Genomic DNA, 19,035 nt, shown 5'->3' with positions numbered 1-19,035 from the left:
GGCATCTCAGAGATACTGATGGGTCAGGCAAAGCAAGAAACATAGATGAGACAGGCCAGCAGAAAGAGGAGCCACAGTGACCAAGATAGCTCCACGCTTGGAGTAAAGCAGCTTGCTGGGTGCTTTGAAGAGAGTGCTAGCTCGCTCACCTTGCAGCCAGAGCTAAATTCTCTCCAGGGCACGCCACGCCAAGGGTATAGCACTTCAGAGGGTTTTCCTACTTTCTGCAGACCATAAAGGTACAGTTAGTCAATCTTGCCCTGGGGAATTTCAGCTTAACCACTCCTATCTGTTCATCATCCAAATCGGGAGCAGAGTTGGGGTAAGACATGAGATACATATATCAGTTCTGGATCCCAGGATCTCAAACATCGAAGAGTTAATTCGGTTTCAGAAACATGTCATCAACTCCCAAGAAGACTGTGGCTCCAAGGCGCCTAATGAATGAGAATGGCGCCACAATGCCAATGCCCGCCAGTCCCACAAGTGCCGTCTCCGGCCATCTGCAGCTGCATGGCACACGCTAACCAGGGCGAAGGCAGTGGGCGGCCCGGCACTGAGCCAGCTTCTGCCAGTCTGCTGCAGGATCCTAAGCAGACTACTGCTCTCCTGACCTCAGTTCTGGATCTGTAAAACCCTTCTGCCCTGTGTCAGGCTAGCTGGGGGAGACCTGTACACGGAACATTGCTCTTTCTGCATGGGCTGAGCTCTGGACCATTCATCTTCCCCCATCAGAGAAAATGAACTTCCTCTAAATCTCTGTGGCTCATGGAAGACTCAGCCAACACAGAGTACTCAGAGGCCTTCCTCTAAAAGCAGCCAGTTCTATCCATGTGGCCCTGAGTGACCAAGGACAGTTAGCTGAGAGGAAAACAGAGAAAGGAGAACCAGACCAGAGGCATGTGTGCCCTCAGAGAACCCTCAGTTTCTCCTCCCAGCACAGGGCTCAGCACCACCAGACTCCCTGCTGTTCTGGAGAGGGAGAGAGGAGTTCGAGCTGGACAGCTTCTCCACTCTGTGGCCTTGGCCAAGTGACTGCACTGCTCTGTGCCTCAGTTTCCCCACATTCAAGTGGCTCTGTTGTGAGGATTAAATAAGAATATGTATCGAACAAGTGTCACATAACAAACACCCCAGAAATGTAACTTGCTTTCCTTGTAACCACACTGTCACCTTCCCTCAGGGAGGGCAAGCAATCTGCTCTGTTGCTCTTCATCATAAGACAAATTCAGAATCAGCCCTCCAGGCTCTGGGGGAATCAGTTAACCAGTGACTGCAAAAATGTGCAGCTACATTATGAATAAACAGAAATGTGGGTGTTCCCTGTTGCTTCCTTTACTTTTTTTTTTTTTAGCAAACTTTACTAGCAGATGTACAGATCCCAGTATTTTAGAAAATTTCAGGGGATAAGAACAGCAAAAAACTATGTTACCCCAAATAACTTTTAAAAAGAAGAACAGGGGCTCCTGTGTGGTTCGGTCAGTTAAATGTCAGACTCTTGATTTTGGCTCAGATCATGATCTCAGGGTCTTAAAATCAAGCCCGGCACCAACAGAGGCTACTTGAGACTCTCTCTCCCTCTCCTACTCCCCTCCCTCTGTTCACGTGTTACGTGCCCACACTCTCTCTCGCTCTCAAATATACAAATAAATAAAATTTAAAAGAGGAAGAAGAGGAAGAGGAGGAGGAGGGAGGGAAAAGAGGACGAGGAGAGGAAGGAGGAGAAGAAAAAGAAGAAACAAAACTGACACCAAATTTATTTTTAGAAATGCCTCTTTTGGGGGCCAATATTTTAAAACAGCAAGAATAGTCTCTCTCACACACACGCACACACACAGCATCTTTCCTACAAAGTGTTTAGCTACGCAATCTCAGGAAATCCTAGAACTCTTCAAATTTTCCATTCTGACCCAAATCCAATTTTAGTTCACTTTGAGAATGCCTTCTACTCATACTGAACAGAATATGAGATTTCCTATTCTCAATATTTGTTGAGAAAATAGTCTTATAATTTTAAAATCAAATTTGTTCAGAAATATTTCAAAACTAGCTTTTACACTATTTCTTATCACACCTTATTGTTTTGGGGTTTTTTGTTTTTGTTTTTGTTTTTTTTGGTGGGAGTATAGTTCTGTTAGTCAAAATTGCCTTACTTTCACTGGTGATTATCATGATGATTTGGCATCTCACAAGATTAAACAAACAGCCACACACTGGATTAGCCAAATGGAGCTGTAGCCGGCTTAGTCTCTAGAGGGAGTTTCCATCCTTTTCCATCGAATAGTTTTAAATAATATTTTGGTATCTGAAGGTTTAACCATAGTGAACAAAAATACTCTTACATTATTAAAAAAAAGAGAACCAAGAGAAAAATTGTGTTAGGTGGCTGAAGCCACTGGGGACAAAAGAAAGAATGCAAGCTCCAAACAGGCACAAACTTAACAATTTGGGGATCTCTTTGCAAAAACATGACACCTGTGTCAGTAAAACTCAACACACTCACAGTAGGTTCTCTCCAGAGAATCCAGAATATGGCAGACAAGGGGATCTTGGCACCTGGCCGGAGGGGTATGGCCTGTGGGGCTGGCTTCGTGGACAAGCAACCAGTGCAGTTGTACTGGGCCTTGAACTCAGGATTTAATGCTCTATTGTGGCCACCCCAAAGTCCTGAATGATTTTATCTTTGCGTTGATGTTTTGTAAATGAAGTCTGATGGGACTACAGAGCATGCACGGATGGTTGGGTACCTCAATTCCCTGGGGCAGGTTCTCTGCTATCTGCCCACCACCCTTATGCAGTGGCCCCACCAGCCCTGGAACAGAGGCTCACGGTTGGGTGTGTGGCGAGAACGCACCGCAGGGCCCCAGGCACTGTGAAGGTCTGCACAAGGAACTGTGAGCAACCCTTGTGCCTGAGGACATACACACTAAAAAACGGATTAAAAACACAACTACAGGGCAAGAGAAAGAAACTGCAGAAGAAAAAAAAAGCTTTTTCCTGCTTTTTGAACAAGGGGCCCCACTTCCCACAAATTATGTAACTAGCTCTGGCAACAGGCACTTATGGGAAAAAGTTCCAATTCTGGAAAAGGTGGAAATAGCTTTAGTGTAGAGCATGGGGACTTTTCCCAGCAGGGCTTAAGCAAGAAGACTGCCAAACAGCACCGAGGGCCCAGGCAAGGCTGGAAAGCACATACTGGGGTAAGGTACAGCATCTGCACAGCCATGTGGGGTGTTCCAGCAGCAAGTAGCTGCCTGGGAGGAAAAAAAAAAAGAAAAGAAAATGAATGACTAGATTGGGACAGGCGGGGCTTTCATCTTTACCTTTGGTTTAAAATGTGGGAACTATTACACAAGCCAGTGGGAGTGCACATTGGTAAAACCTTTGGGAAGCAGCTTCACATCCACTAGTAAAGTCCAAGACGCACACACTCTTTAGAGAAATTCCGTACACATGCACAGGGACTAGTATGAGAGTGTTACACAGCACTGTGGGAAATATGAAGAAAAAAACTAGGAATAAGCTTAATGTTAATCAGGAGAATAGATATGGTAGTATAGCCACATGGTGGAATACTATGGAGCAATGAAGACAAATGAATTAGAGCTACATGTGTCAACATGGAAGACTCTGGACTATAACATGAAGCAGCCCTGTGGGCCTGAAGCCTTCATGTGTGTCAGCTCTATATCCCCCATGGTTGCTAAATCCTGGAACAGGGAAGCAGATGGCCTCCCATGGTTGAATATCAGTTAACCTCTAAGACTTACCTCATCCAGTCCACCAAGGGTCCAACGGAGAATTTCCATTATTAGAAATTTACTCCTTGGTGTCAAGGCTATGTGCTGTGTTAGAGATCAAAGAGGCCTGACGGTTTCCGGCTCTACAGAACTCTGCTGGGCAGCTGCTGGCCACAACCCAAATCTGTTGTCACTAAAAAGCTCATGGGAGGAAGCCGAGGTAGAAAGGCTGAGAAGCTGGGTCAAGGACAGAATTTCAGGGCACACCAGTGTTAAAGGATTGGTTAGATGAAGAGAGGTCAGAGGGAGTAAGCAGAAAGCATCAGGGGCAAGAAATGCCAAAGAAACAAGAGTTTTTAAGGGAGAGTTATAGAAATTGATCACATATCACAGAGGTAGGTCAGTTCTAGTGAAAAGATATCATTTAATAATTCAACAATTAAGAAGCTGCTAGTGACCTTAGTAAGGGCAATTTTGGTAAAATTATGGGCATAGAACCGACTTGGTGGGTAATGAAAGTGGCTGAGGAAATGGAGGCACAAAAAAATTTGTTTATAAGGGGCGAGGTGGAAACTGCCAGGGAAGAGAAAGCGAAGGTAAGGGCCCTGTGTCTAGAATGGGAGAGAATTCTGCTTGCAGGATGAAGGAGAGGAAGCAGACACAGAGCAAGCAAGGATTAGAGAATCAGGGAAAGAGGGTAATTCATTGTACTGGATCCTGGAAGAGGCAAGAGAGGGTGGGGAGGGGAGCGCCTGGGAGGATTGCCTTGGAAATGCTATGTGGATCCTTTTAGAACCAAGGAAGAGTGGAACTGAGAACCTGATCGGTACACTGTCCTGGAGCAGTAGAAGCTAAGGCCATCGGTGATAAAGACAGTGGTGGGGTGGACAATCTGAGGAGAACTGGACAAGCAGGAAACACCCACCATAGGGAACAGGATTAGTGTCTGGCCAGGTGTGAATAAAAGGAGTGGCAAAGAGCTAGCTGAGTTGGAAACCACATCTCTTCGTGGTGCTAATTTTCTTTTGTTCCAGTAGAGCTTAACAGCTCTGAGGTCCTGCAGACAAAGTGGGAGATGGGATTATTCAGGCTGGAGTAGGCAGAGAGGGTACAGCTGAACATTGGGCTCAAGGACACAGAGAGTGCTAGGCAGATGACAGTAGCTCTGGGAACAGCTGGGGTTGGCAGACAAAAGAGATTTTTCCAGGTTTTTTTTTTCCTTTTTTCTTTTCTTTTTTTTAAGGCTTTTATTCTTTTTTCTTTTCTTTCTTTCTTTCTTTCTTTTTTTTTTTAAGATCTTATTCTTTTTTTTTTTTTTTTTTTTAAGATTTTATTTATTTATTTGACAGAGAGAAATCACAAGTAGATGGAGAGGCAGGCAGAGAGAGAGAGAGGGAAGCAGGCTCTCTGCTGAGCAGAGAGCCCGATGTGGGACTCGATCCCAGGACTCCGAGATCATGACCTGAGCCGAAGGCAGCGGCTTAACCCACTGAGCCACCCAGGCGCCCCAAGATCTTATTCTTAAGTAGTCTCTATGCCCAATGTGCGGCTTGAACCCACATCCCGAAAATCGAGAGTTGCATGCTTTACTGACTGAGCCGGCCAGGCAGCCCTTCAGTTTTCTTTTATAAAAGAAGAAATAGTCTGTTGTAACTTGAAAGATCGTAAATAGAAAAGCCATTCAAATGACTGGAGTTGATGTTTTCAACATTAAAGTAGCAACCCACACCTCACCTTGCTTCTTTGCCAGCAACCAGAGTCAAATGCTTCTATGGGCACATGACCTTGCCAGCCCACATCTTTTGGCCTTACAACCACCCCAGAAAATCAGAGGTTGGGATGAGATTCTTATCTTTACTTCCCACCCCTATGCAGGTGACTGGTGTCGAAGGTGCTTAGAAAGATAAGTTTACAAGTTTCTAAAATGCAGTAATTTGGCCAACCTGATAAACTGTTATTGCATAAGTGGGGTGGATACTATTAGGTATAGTCATTGCTTTTTGAAAAGAAGTCATGCTGCTGAACACAGCAACAGTTTTATCGCCCTCGAACACCTTTAAGCAATTTTATCCATTTTTCAGAATTTAGAGATAGGGTCTATTTTTTGTGCTTTATAAATCTGAACTTATTTTCAGCTAGTTATTCCTCCTCTGCACTGTTTATACTAATAAAAAGTCAGAATTACTTAAATATCCAACAATAGGATTTGTTTCTAGTTCCTTTTCTCCTTATAAGAAAAACAATGTGAGGGGCACTTGTGTGGCCCAGTGGGTTAAGCCTCTGCCTTCGGCTCAGGTCATGGTCTCAGGGTCCTGGGATCAAGCCCCACATCAGGCTCTCTGTTCAGCAGGGAGCCTGCTTCTCTCTCTCTCTCTCTCTCTCTCTCTCTCTCTCTCTCTCTCCCTCTGCCTACTTGTGCTTTCTCTCTGTCAAATAAATAAATCTTTTTAAAAAAGATTTTATTTATTTATTTGACAGAGGTCACAAGTAGGCAGAGAGGCAGACAGATAGAGAAGCAGGCTCCCCACCGAGCAGAGAGCCCGATGCGGGGCTCAATCCCAGGATCCTGAGATCATGATCTGAGCCGAAGGCAGAGGCTTTAACCCACTGAGCCACTCAGGCACCCCTAAATAAATAAAATCTTCAAAAAAAAAAAGAAAAAAACAATGTGCATTCATGCCAGGAAAATTTAAAACTACAGATAGTTAAAAGGAGACCCTGAGGCTAGTTAATATGCAAGAGCTTGTCTTCCAGCTCCTTCTCTAATCTGCATACAGTGGGTTCACACTGTATTTACTTTCTTTCAACCACCTATAATTGTCTTAAGGAATCCAGCTCTCAGGGCTCAAGGGCCCCAACCACCTGACATATACCTGCCTGCCCTGTGCCTTAGGGAAGGAGTTTTGGGAGAAAGAGTAGAAGTTGCCATGAGCTTAACCTAAGGAGAAGAAAGACACTATGGGCTCTCCCTGGAAGGTGAAATGGCCACATCTGCTTCAGGGACCACAATGCCCTCACTGAATAATCATGTTAACAATACCCCTGGACATCTGTGAATAATCTAGAACCTTGTAATTTGTGCTTTTGGAGAGTTCCACAAAGCCATGGTGGGTCCCTCAAACAGGGATACTCAACTCATGGCTGAGTGGAGACAGGGAAACTTGAACCTGAGCCATAACAAAGTAGGAACAAAGTTCAAAAGATTAAATGAGCTAAAAATGCCAACCACCACCCTGGATGGTTGTTATCCTGAAATAACAGAGCAACTGAGCCCTTCTCCTCATGGAGCATTGCAGTAACCCCCACAGGGAATGCAGAGATGTGCTCCAGACTCCCAGAGGTGCTGTTGCCTTTTGCCCACAGTCAAGTCCTGGGACCCGTGCTCTTTCAGCCTTCAGTACAGGAAGACAGAACATGGGGAGTTTCTTCCATTTCCCCAGGACAGAGCAGTGGGCCACATTCCCCACACAAAATCTCTTAAGAGATTGATGGGTAAACTGGCTCAGAGGGTTGCATGGTGTATGGAGAGAGCAGAGGCCCAGATACTTCAAGATTTTCATCTTGGTTCTGCCCCATTCCAGGCCTTGCAAAAGTTATCTAATTTCTCTGATTCTCCAATTACTTGCCTATAATATAGGGATTCTTGTAAGGTCATGAGGATTAAACTGAGACGATATAGGTAAAACACCTGGCACCTTACCTGGCATATAGGTGGTGCCCAGTAGAGTATTGATTTCTTTATCTCTCAGCCTAGTAGTCCCATCTTGCCTTTTCAGACTTGCCACAACCTAAGCAAGAGCATTCTGGATATCAGGTGAACAACAGTCTTTCATTCAACCCACATTTACATAAAGTGTCTGTATACCTAACACCTTGGAACATCAACTTCATTTAAAGATTTTTCAAATATTATTTTAATACTGAGACAAATATTATGGAAGATAATGCAAAATCTATATAAAATTTTTAAAGAAAAACCTAAGTCATTAGACCTATGCCCCAGAACTTCCAGGGATCCCAAGGGCAGCTTGAAGATGCTAAGATGCCCAAGGACATGACCTCAGGTCTGATTCACACACATCTCCACCTTCTCCTGCTGTGAGTCATAAACCAGAAGGGATATGGCCCCTTCCTAGGAAATCAGTGTAGAAGAAAACTGGTCCAAAAGACAAACCAGAAAATTACACAGTGAGTCTTCATGCTCACCACCCTCACTGTCCCCAGAGCCTTGCTTGCACAGTCTGTGTTTCTCACTTTCAAGTCATCTCAGGGCAAACTCTCGTAAGATTATCTTCAATTCTCAGGAAAAGACACTCCTGTTTCTAGGAAAATTTTGTGAAATTTGTCACATCTGGGATGTTCAGCCGGGTCAAAGATTTTTCCTTACTCCCTCCTATTCTAGCCTTCTGCTACTTCTAAGGTCACGTTCGAAGGTCAGATTGTAGGATGTGAATTGCGAGTGACCCCCTCCATTAGTTAACTCTGTCTTGCTGGTCTCACATCTGTTGCTACTCTTAGCACAGGTTAACCAGGACTGGGAATCAAATCTCCTATACAGAAAAATGTAGCTCCTTCCCTGAACCAATAACCATGTTAACTAATTTCAGTATTTGATATAAACAGAGAAATGGTAATGGTGATCACTTCTGAGGGATAGAACTTTAAGTGCTTTCTACATTTATCATTTTGCTTACCCATATGTTTTATTTTTAACAATGAGCATGTATTATCTGTAGGTGAACAATGAGGAACAATATAAGGACTGACAATCCTCACATTTAGCCCTTTCCTAATGATTTTGCATTCTGAATTCAAGCTCAGCATTCAAGACAGAAAGCCATTAGATGTTTTTCCAAAAGATAGAGGGGACTAGAAATCCAATAACTCCTGCATATTGCCCTTTACCAAGCTGAACCAATTTCCAGTTTATACTTAGGTTTACAAGAACAAATGAAATTGTTTTTGAAGCAGGATTATTTTTCCAATGTACTTTACATATGGCTAAGGTTATCTTCTTATGAATCAAAATCACAACACCCCTAGAACATTTGCTGGTGATGTAATGGAAAAAGAAATTCAAAGCCATGGGCTTAGGAGAGCACATTATTCTCCAAAACAACTTAGTAACTTGAGGAAGTGACACCAGAGGTAGAACTGTACTAGTAATTCATTTAACAAATATTTGAATATTTGCTATGCTCCAGGCACAGTTCTAGGCTCTGGGGATACTACAGGAAACAAAACTAGCAAAAACTCCCACACTCATGAAACCTGCCTTCCAGTGAGGGGGACAGAAGACTCCCATGCAGCAATACAATCCTTGGCACAGTATGGATAGTTTCGACTGTTTTAATGGTTTTCCTGCCATTTTTCTTAGAGAAGAAATTTCTATCAAGTCCTTTCTAAGGCTTGTGGCTGGGTTCATTATTCCTTACCACAACCTTGCCAGGAGTGGTAAAGACTGCATGCCAGTATCTTTGGAGTCAAAGTAACCAGCAAATTGGAAAGCTTCCCAGCCATAACCTTCCTACAGTGACTGTCTTAAGGAGTTAGCTGATACAAAATGGTTCAGATGTTCCCTGAAGAAAAAGCTGAAGTGCCCTCAGGAATGACTAGAGTAGAGATCTGAGCTAAAAGACTGGAAGACCAGGGGATGCCATGGTGGGCTACTGGCATAAGCAGAAACAGAAATGGTACTAGCTTAGGGAGAAGCAGATTTTTAGCTCCATCTGAGGGAAAATATTTCAACAGCTAGAGATGTTCCACAATGGAATCAACTGAGGGAAGGGCAGTTCTCAGGTTCTGACAGTAGATGGCCAGCCCAGGTCTCCCACTTCCTGGCTGTGCGAACTTGGGCTAGTCCTATAACTATGGGTCTTAGTTTCCTTGTTTGTAAAATAGGAATTAAAATGGTACCCAGCTCATGGGATTGTGGTGAAGATTGATTAGAGAAAGCATGGAAAGTGCCTGGGTACTACCTGACACAGAGTAACCCAGGGACTGAAAGCCTATCTAGATCAGATGATAAGTTTAAGAACTTATATTGTAGGGGCACCTGGGTGGCTCAGCCATTAAGCATCTGCCTTCAGCTCAGATCATGATCCCAGGGTTCTGGGATCAAGCCCCACGTCGGGCTCTGTGCTCAGCTTCTCAGGAAGCCTGCTTCCCCCTCTCCCACTCCTCCTGCTTGTGTTCCCTCTCTTGCTCTGTCTGTCAAATAAATAAATAAAATCTTAAAAAAAAAAAAGAACTTATATTCTATTCTGTATTATAGTGGATTTTATTTCATTTGTTTTGATACTAAAACAATATATATAGTCATATTTGGTAAAAGGATTAAAACTGCTAACATCACAAAATCATTAGCTATAGCAGGGACAGAACCCACTGCTCTCTATGAAGATTCCTCTGAACAATGTTCAGTGCTACCACATTTTGGATATGACCATAGACCGGGCCCAATACACGACCCCTGACTGATTTTAACGCATCATGATCTTAACCCTCCCTGGAGGTGCATCAGAGTACTGGGCAAAGGCAGAGATCAGGCCAACACCAGTACTCACTGTACACTCGGATCTGGGAATGCCCTAAGGTAGGAGCACCACTCCCCCTGTGCACACCCAACAGGGCTGATTTGGGGGTCATCTGGAACTCCAGAGAGAAAATCCCCAGGGAGCCTAATCTCAATGTCACAAAGCCCCAAGGGTCTGTTACTGACCACAGCAGCTGTGCCAGCTTCAGCCCCACTTTGGGACAACAGGACTGATAAACTCAGATGGCAGCATGCAGGGCAGGACCCTGGGGGCACTGCCGAGCCAGGTTGGAAAGCCAAGCTATACTCAGTGGGCTGAAGGGCAGCCGAAAGGTAGCACGGGATGGAATACCAACCCACTCAAATCCCTCTTGTGATTCCAGCGATGGGGAGCATATCCAGACAGGTTTCTTCTCCCACCCCAATGAGGACACCCCAAGGGCAGCTGCACAACCCCAAGAGACCTGCTCTACAGCCTAGCCCCACCTCTTGGTCCTGGCTGTTGGTAACCGTCCAAGGAGAAGAGAGAGCAAGAAGTCCATCTACTTGTGTGTGTCCAGCAGGCAGGCCCTCTGGCAGCTTCCATCCCCATAACAACTGCCTTAAGGTCAGGCTCAGCCTTTAACTGTTGAGTCAGGGTCCAGCCCACAAGTTCCTGCCATCAAATCCTCCCACTGGCCAAATTTCCAGGCATGCCTAGACCTGTTTGAACTCTCAGCAGGTACAGAGTTCAGGCCTACCTCCCCCACTCCCCTCATACCCACTACTTATGAATTAGAATCCCAAACAATTAATATCTTCTGTGTGTGGTGCTTAGCACTTCCCAACACACTTTTCATATCCTGAATGTATTGGTTAGAATTTTTAGTTACAAGCAAAAGTTACCAACTGTTAACTGATGTGCACAGTAAAGGACATAAATTAAAAGATAGTGAGTAGTTCACAAAATCTCCAAGACAGTAGAACATCAGGCTTAGAAGCACACAGTCAGAAACAATGCCCTAAACCCCAATTCAGCAGTAGTCTTAGAAGACATCATTGTGACCCCGGAGTCTGGAATCCACCCCTGCCACCTACACCACGGATATCCACAACCTGCGAGTTGCAGAAAACTGCTGTCACTGGAAACTGAGATTGTACCCATCAAATTGCTGGAAAGTTTGCGGGGCAGACCCTACTCCTTTGTCATCACTGGCTTCCAATTCAAAATCAGTGAGGTGTGGCATGAGGAGGGGGCCTGTCTGACAGGAGAAGCCTGGGCCTCAAGCAGATGTCCATGCCTCCTTAGCTGTAAAAGAAGATGCCTCCACCTTATGAGGTATCAGACTCCTCAAGCACAGGGAGGAGGCTCAGATGCCAGGCAGCCAAAGTGAGTGACAAATGTCCAACTTTGCATTACACTCAATCATCACACTGACACCTAAAGTTGTCAGAATGACTCTTATTATCCCAATTTTAGACAGCAGGAGTGTGACCCAGGCAGCTACCCTACCAATACACAGATATAAAATAGGGAGAACAGCAAAGCCTTGTTTTCAGGTTTAAAAGATCAACTGCAGAAGTGTGAGGTAAGGAACTAGGTTGGGCTAAAGGTCACTTAAAGAAGGTCTTACAATCTCAGCCAATTTTAAACTTCATATGAACCAGCTGCTGAGGCTGATGACATACCACTGTAGACACTAATGGGCGGGACAGTGCCTTGGCCTCTGGGCCTGCCAGACTTACCTGGGATTGAACATTCTAGTCTGGCCACATACTTGCAGAGAAGGGCAGCCAAGGAAGAGAGTTTCTGTACCATCTGGCGGGTGGGCTCTGCTGCTTCACGAACAGAACTGGGGTCATGTGGGAGACATTGGGACCCATTGTCACCTCAACACCTGTAGAGCCTGGCAAAAACAAGACAGACGTCCCCATGAGACTGTAAAGTCTCCATTGCCAGGGATATGCAAACAGGCTGGAGAGTTGAGCGAGAAAATGACTGCAATCCCTTGCAACTCTAGGATGTTATAAGCCTCCAGTGTGTGCTTAATATCAGGCATGATCCCCAGGATAGGACAATGGCCCTCCAAGAACCTCCTAGGGACCTAGCAAATTAGCCAATGATGGAAGGAAGGAAGGAAGGAAGGGGGGGAGGAAGGGAAGAAGAGACAAAGAAAGAAAAAATGGGCACTTTTACTAGATATCAATTACATGCAAAAATAAAAAGAATCATTTTATACACTAGGCAAAACAGAAATGTCTAATGGGGAGAGCCTGTGATAAAGCTGGAACATTCATACTGGTGACTGGGTAAAATAGGTACCACTTTTTTGGAAATCAATGTGCAAAGAGTATCAAAACACCAAAATTAGTTTTAACCCTTCAATTCAGTAACTGTTCACTTGGGAATTTACCTTAAGGAACAATTTGAAGGTAACTGCTATAAACTTGAAAATACTCATTATATCATTATTAATAATAAACAGTAAGCCTTAAATAGGGAGGAGATTAAGTACAGTATGGTTTTGAGGGACTATTAGGCAATCATTACAGATGGTGTTTATAAAGAATCTTTGCTCCTTGAGGGCAAGTCCTGCATCCTGTTTACCACTATAGATCCAGCTCTGTCCGCAACACAAAAACAGCTCATTAGATATTTGTTGAAAGAATAAATGAATGAACAATTGAAAAATGAATTCAGTCTTAACAAGAGAAAATGCTTATTATATTTTATGTTAAAAAAAGATCTCAAACATCTAAAACTATGATTTCCAGAATATGAAAGATATGCAAGGCTATATATATACACGTGTCCTACATGTAGACTGTAATGTGGAAAGACAAAAAGATGTTAGGATTAATATACTATATACTAGGGATGATGTGTTATTCTTTTATTTTTTAATGATTTATTTATTTATTTATTTACTTACTTACTTATTTATCAGAGAGAGAAAGAGCGAGAGCACAAGCAGGGGGAGCAGCAGGCAGAGGGAGAAACATGTTCCCTGCCAAGCAAGGAGCCCAGTGTAGGCCTCGATCCCAGGATCCTGAGATCATGACCTGAGTGAAAGGAAGACACTTAACCAACTGATCCACCCAGATGTCCCAACATTGTTGTTTCTTTTTTTTAAGACAAAGATTGCTCAATGCAATTAACTGATTTTGTCATTTTTTTCTTCAAAAGTCATGAAGATCGTTTTTCTCAATTAACATTAGGCACATTTCATATTCTATATCAACTCCCATAATTGTAAACTGAGCTGCTGTTTGGAAAATCTTAAAGCCGGCTGCTTATTTGACTTGTCTTACATAGCTCACATACAACACTCCTAAAGCATCCCTCACAACCCAACATTACTGACAGGAGACCCTTGTGGAAAGTCTGCGTGTGCTGGCAAGATTATCCAAAAAACTAATAAAATCTTTGTAATCCTTTTCAAGGATGCAGAAAGGAAAATGGCTGCATTTCAAATTCATGGCATTTCAAAGGCATGAATTAAGCTCTAAGCTCTACATTTGAAAAAAGAATCAACACAAGTTCTCTAATTTATGTTCTAAACTGAGAAAACAAATCGTTGCTAAGAAATGAAATTTGCAAAATTCTTAAACACATTTTCTAGTTGGTATGCACATACTCAAATCTACACACTATACCAAAATGTAAATTGCAGGAACTTGGTTGTTACAACTTCACCATGAAATCTAGAACTGTTTTATGATTTCGTTTATTCCTAGACATTCTGAGTTTTACGTATGTATAAAACTGATCACGTGTAGATGATGTTGAGATATCTCCATGAATATGTATAAGAAAGCTCATGACTCTTATGAGGGTAAGAGGGCTTTTTCTGGCTCCACAACATCTTGATTTCTGTGACACTCATGTCAGAGGTCTCTGCATCCTCTCCCTCTTCCTTACCATCTGTTACCTTCCCACTCACTATACAGTTTGACACAGGGCTACTGGGGTTCCTCTCTCCTTCAAAGCATCCATCTTTCTGGGAGACCTGCTGATGACCTACAAAACTGCCTTTCAGTGCTTTCCCCTGACAATCCTCTGTCCATTCCAACCACCCTGCCAGTGCCCTTGACCAGAGTTCCTTTCCTTCTACTCAGCACTGCCTGCCCTCCCTGCTCATCCTTCCCACCCATCACATCTCTCTTCTCACTACACTGAGAACCCCACCCCTCTCATCTGCCCACTCTATCCTTGCTTCACCCCCTTCCTCTTGGTAGACCAGCACTTCTACCTCTCTTGTCAATATCTCCAACTTTATTGCTTTTTGGCTTTCCAGCAAAGCCAAGACCTGGGTAAGCCTCACCAATAGCCTTCCCCATATCTATCTCAGGGCTGAGAGGAAGCTGAAGAAAGCCTACAACCCTACAAGTTAGTTGCCTACCAAAAACCCATTGCCTTCAACCTCAGCAGGCCCTCACCACTGCTCTGTGGGGCCTGAGGGTTGCTATTGCTTTCCCTTCTCTTTTCCACAGCAGCTATTTTGAACATTTTCACTCTTTTTTCCAAGCTTTCCATTCCATCCCATTTCGTCATGCTGAGCAGATATCCTTGTCTCTGACATCACATGAGAAATAATGGCCACTGGGTATGAAATGCCTCCCTTTCCTGAGCCCACCTCCCAACTATCTACCTAGGGACCTACAACCTACCTGCATCTCCAACTCCCCTTCCCATATTAAAGGAAAGCTGGCCTGAGACTGCCTGAGACTGCCTCCGAACCCCACCACCTCCCACCCTCCTGCTGACCTCACTCTATCCTTCAACCCTTCCCTTCCTTTATCCTCAACTGCCCCTCTACTGGCTTTTCCCCATCAGCATTTTTGAATGTCCTTAATCTCTCCCAACTTAAAACAAAATTGTCTCTCAACTCTACATCCTTTCTGGTTTTCTCCCTCCTCCCCTACAAAACCATCCCCAAGGGGCACCTGGGTGGCTCAGTCATTAACTGTCTGCCTTCAGCTCAGCTCATGATCCCAGGGTCCTAGGATCAAGCCCCATATTGGGCTCCCTCCTCAGTGGGAAGCCTGCTTCTCCCTCTCCCACATCCTCTGCTTGTGTTCCCTTTGTCTTCCCTCTCACTGTGTGTGTCTCTGTCAAATAAATAAATAAAATCTTTTAAAAAAAATTTCCCAAGAGTTAGCTACACTGGTATTTCCCAAGGGATTCTGGTTTTCTCACTGACCCTCTCTAGTGAAGAATTTCATCCATTCCCATGACTTTGATTATGAGTATATGCTCATAAGTTGATAACTTAAGATTCTTTTTCTGGATCACATCTCTCAAGGATGACTGGCTCTCAGGATCTTTTTGGTCTTAGTTAGTGTTGGGTAATAGTCCCTCTGGTTATCTTTTCTCTGGCCATGAATTTCCAAATATTAAGGCATTCTCCCAAGCCAAGCTCCAAATCACCTACTGGACATCTCACCTGGATGTCTCCTGCTCACCTGAAACCCACCCGCTCTTTAACTATTCCTCACCTCAGGAGGAAATACCACCATCCATCCACCCAGATTCCCAAGACAGACATCTGGGCATCACCCTTGACTCACCACTCTCCTCTGTGCCCTCAGCTCATCACTCACAAAGTTCTCCTACTATTTACCTCCTTAATACATCTCAGATCTGCCCTCTCTTTTCTATCTTCATAGATTCTGTGCTGGGTCACCATAGCAGCTTCTAAACTACATCCTGGCCTCATCTTTTGTCCATTCTCTGCACGGGCCCTAGACCTTTTCAAAATGCATCCCTCCTTAAAAACTTTCATTATTTTTAGAATAAAGCTATAGTATACTACCCTAGTATACTACAACAATACTAGGCTCTTCAACACTCAGCCCTAGCTAATCACTCAAACCCCACATCTGAGATTCAACATTCCAGTTAATCCCCTCATTACTTAATTAAAAGACTTATGGAACTTCACTTTCTTTCCCCTTTAACAAGGTAGGAGACTAACTTAATGTTCCCCTGGAATCCTGTATAACTCTAACTTCCAAGCAGTTAGAATTCCATTCTCTTAGGCTTCTCTGCTGTAAAGCCACCCTTTAAAAAATGATGAAACAAATATATTGGGCATATGCCTGACCAAAATGATACAACGAATACAAGAATGGAAATTTGAACCCAGATTACCCAGGACATTACCTCATGCTTGTTTATTCACAGTAAAACCAATTTCTGATAATCCAAGATGAAGCACATTTGTTAAAATGCCTAATTTTGTGAAGTGCTTTACATAAGGCATTTCACTTACCTATTACAACATAGTCAAATAAAGCAAACTACACATCTGAAAATGTAGTTTGTGCAAGGTCACATAGCTAGTAATTGGGTTTTGATTCCCCCACCTCTATCTTATTAGCTGCTCCCTAACACCAACAAGTAGCATTTTACAACTGAAGAATCAGGTCCAGCTCAGGGTCACACATCTAATCATAGCCAAAATCAGAACTAGAATCCAGCTTTCCTTACTCTACTTGGCTGGACCAATGCTATTTTAGTTCCTGCTTTCTGGAAGAATCATGGTACCCTGGCTTCCTCACTATTTGCAACAGTTAAGTGCTAAGGTGACCTTCAGAGTTTCAAGTGTAGCTCCAGGTAGTCTTCTCTGCTAGCCTTCTGTTGATACTCTGCCAAAGTTCTGTTGATGCCCACCTTGTGGTCTAGTCTTCTCCCACCTGTTTTCCAACCACCTCTACTCTCACTGCATCCACAGAATTATACACTCTTTGTCAGCATAAATTCCATTTCCCCCTGCCTCCTTATAGTTTTCTCATCTTCAGTAATGAGGCCTCATCTGTTTACCCAGCTTTGGTGGCCTTCCCTCATGGTTTAGCCTGGATCAAAGCCTCTTTGCCATGCCTCTTAGACTTCCTGTTAGTTCTTCCCCAAATATAATCCCTTTGACTCATTCCCCTATCCTAGTCTTCCCTCTGTGGATGTCATCAACTCAAGGATGACAGGGTTTATTTTCTTCAGGATCTGTCTCTTTGGTTTGAATCAGGTTCAGGGTAACAGTCGCCCTGGTCATTTCTTTGGCCATGAATTAATTATACCCGTATATTAAGGAATTCTCCCAAGAATGCTTAAGCTGAAATACACCCAAAAGTCTGGATGGGGTGACATATGAAGCATGTGTGGGATTAATTGGACCATCTGGCCAACACCAGAGCCCTGAGTGGGAAAAGATCCAGAAAAATAACAATAACAACAAAACAACAACAAAACATTAACTAGCAAGGGGGGACATCACCACCAGGGCCCTATGATGCTGAGCAGAGAACTGAAAGAAGGGCAGGGATCTCAGACTGTCATTACTACATAACTGACAGGGGCAGAAGATCCTTCTCAGAAAGGGAGTGGGAGGTAGGGAATTTAGGCACAGAAAGGAGAAGGGCAAACAGCTAGAAATAGAGGAACACGAAGAACTGATGACATTTAGGGAGAATTGACAAGACTTCCAAGTAATGATTGGCACGAATCTATCAATCCCTAGCGTCACAGGATTGTTAAGGGCTCCCAAAGCATTCAAGCAAAATTCCAATCCACTGTATGAATGGCACAAACATTTCCTCACTGAGGTGTCATCCCTCTAGTTGAACGCTTTCAGCAATGGGAAATGTGCAACCTTAGGAGTAAAATTCAATTACCGTTCAATTGACCTCTGTCCTGCAGATCTTACAATCTAATGTGGAAGATGGATACATAAACACGCAAGTAAACTAGAAAAAGTAGAGGGCGCGGCTCACACAAAAGGTGGGGTACCTAATATGGAGTGGGCATCTAGGAAGGCTTCAGGGACGAGGCAACGTTTAAGCTGGGGCTTGAAGAGTGTGAAGGGTGAGTCGAGTACAAGGGTGGAAGGAACTACCACAGCTAGAGAAAACGGGTGGTTAATGCCTCTCAGCTACCAGAGAAGTTCAAAATGTTGCAAGAACAAGGGGGTCACCAGATTTAGAAGGGCTTTTAGAGCAATGTTGAGAGGCGTGTGGGCTCGATTCCACAGGCAATGGGAAGCCTGAGTAGCGCCCTCTGGCTACCGTGCGGGAAATGCTGCCGTATCAGGGCTGGTACCGAGGCGAAGAGTCCGGGAGGGGAAGACTGGATAAGAAGGCCTCCTTGACGGCTCAAGGGATATGACCTAAAGCAAAGCGCTCCTCTATGATAAATCGAGACGAATATAAAGGGATAAAGTCGGAAGGCCACACTCTGAAGCCACAGGTCTCCTCCGTCCTCTCTCACCTTTGCTGGGCAAACCAAAGCGGCTCGACCTCGGTTTGCCCCATCACTGCGGACTGTGGGCAGGGGTACGGATCCACGCCCTTCTTCTCAGATAGGAAAACTGAGGCCCAGAGTCCTGTGGTGGGCATCGAGGAGAAAAAAAAAAAAATCGAAACGCCCTCCCAAGAGGCTGTCCGAAGTCACGCACAATCCGAGGGTACCGCGGCCTGCCCCATTTCATTTCTCTGTCAGCCATCCCCAACCAGCCGCCTTTGCTATGGAAACAGTCCTCCCGCCCTCCTCAGCGCCTCAGTTTCTTCATGCATCCTGGGAAATGCAGTCCACCTTCGGTTACCCACCCGCGACATAAGCCCCCTCCGCGTTCTTAAAGGACTACGAGTTCCAGAGGGCTGTGGGAAAACTCTGGCAGTCTCACGGGGACGCGGTCACGACGAAGAGTCGGAGAACCCAGCTGGCTGGGGGTGAAGAGAGAGGAGAAGACCCTCCCACCAGTGGGCGGCCTCCTGGGCGGGGCTAGG

At 44.4% G+C, this 19,035-nt stretch overlaps 1 protein-coding gene across 1 annotated transcript in view; it reads right to left on the bottom strand.

Annotated features, from left to right (window-relative positions):
* The window catches only part of ZFP90 (ZFP90 zinc finger protein), a 96,279-nt gene extending 77,559 nt beyond the window's left edge, over positions 1-18,720 (bottom strand). Inside the window, exons 1-2 of the mRNA XM_032325198.1 lie at positions 18,518-18,720; positions 12,001-12,161 (exon numbers count right to left, since the gene is read on the bottom strand). The gene's annotated coding sequence lies outside the window, so the exon portion shown is untranslated. The remainder of the gene's footprint in view (positions 1-12,000; positions 12,162-18,517) is intronic.
* Positions 18,721-19,035: the final 315 nt, after the last annotated feature.

Source organism: Mustela erminea, chromosome 19 (genome assembly GCF_009829155.1).
Source record: "Mustela erminea isolate mMusErm1 chromosome 19, mMusErm1.Pri, whole genome shotgun sequence".
Lineage (NCBI taxonomy): Eukaryota > Metazoa > Chordata > Mammalia > Carnivora > Mustelidae > Mustela > Mustela erminea.
Note: the sequence above shows the minus strand (reverse complement) of the source record. Positions and strands in the feature narration are given on the sequence as shown.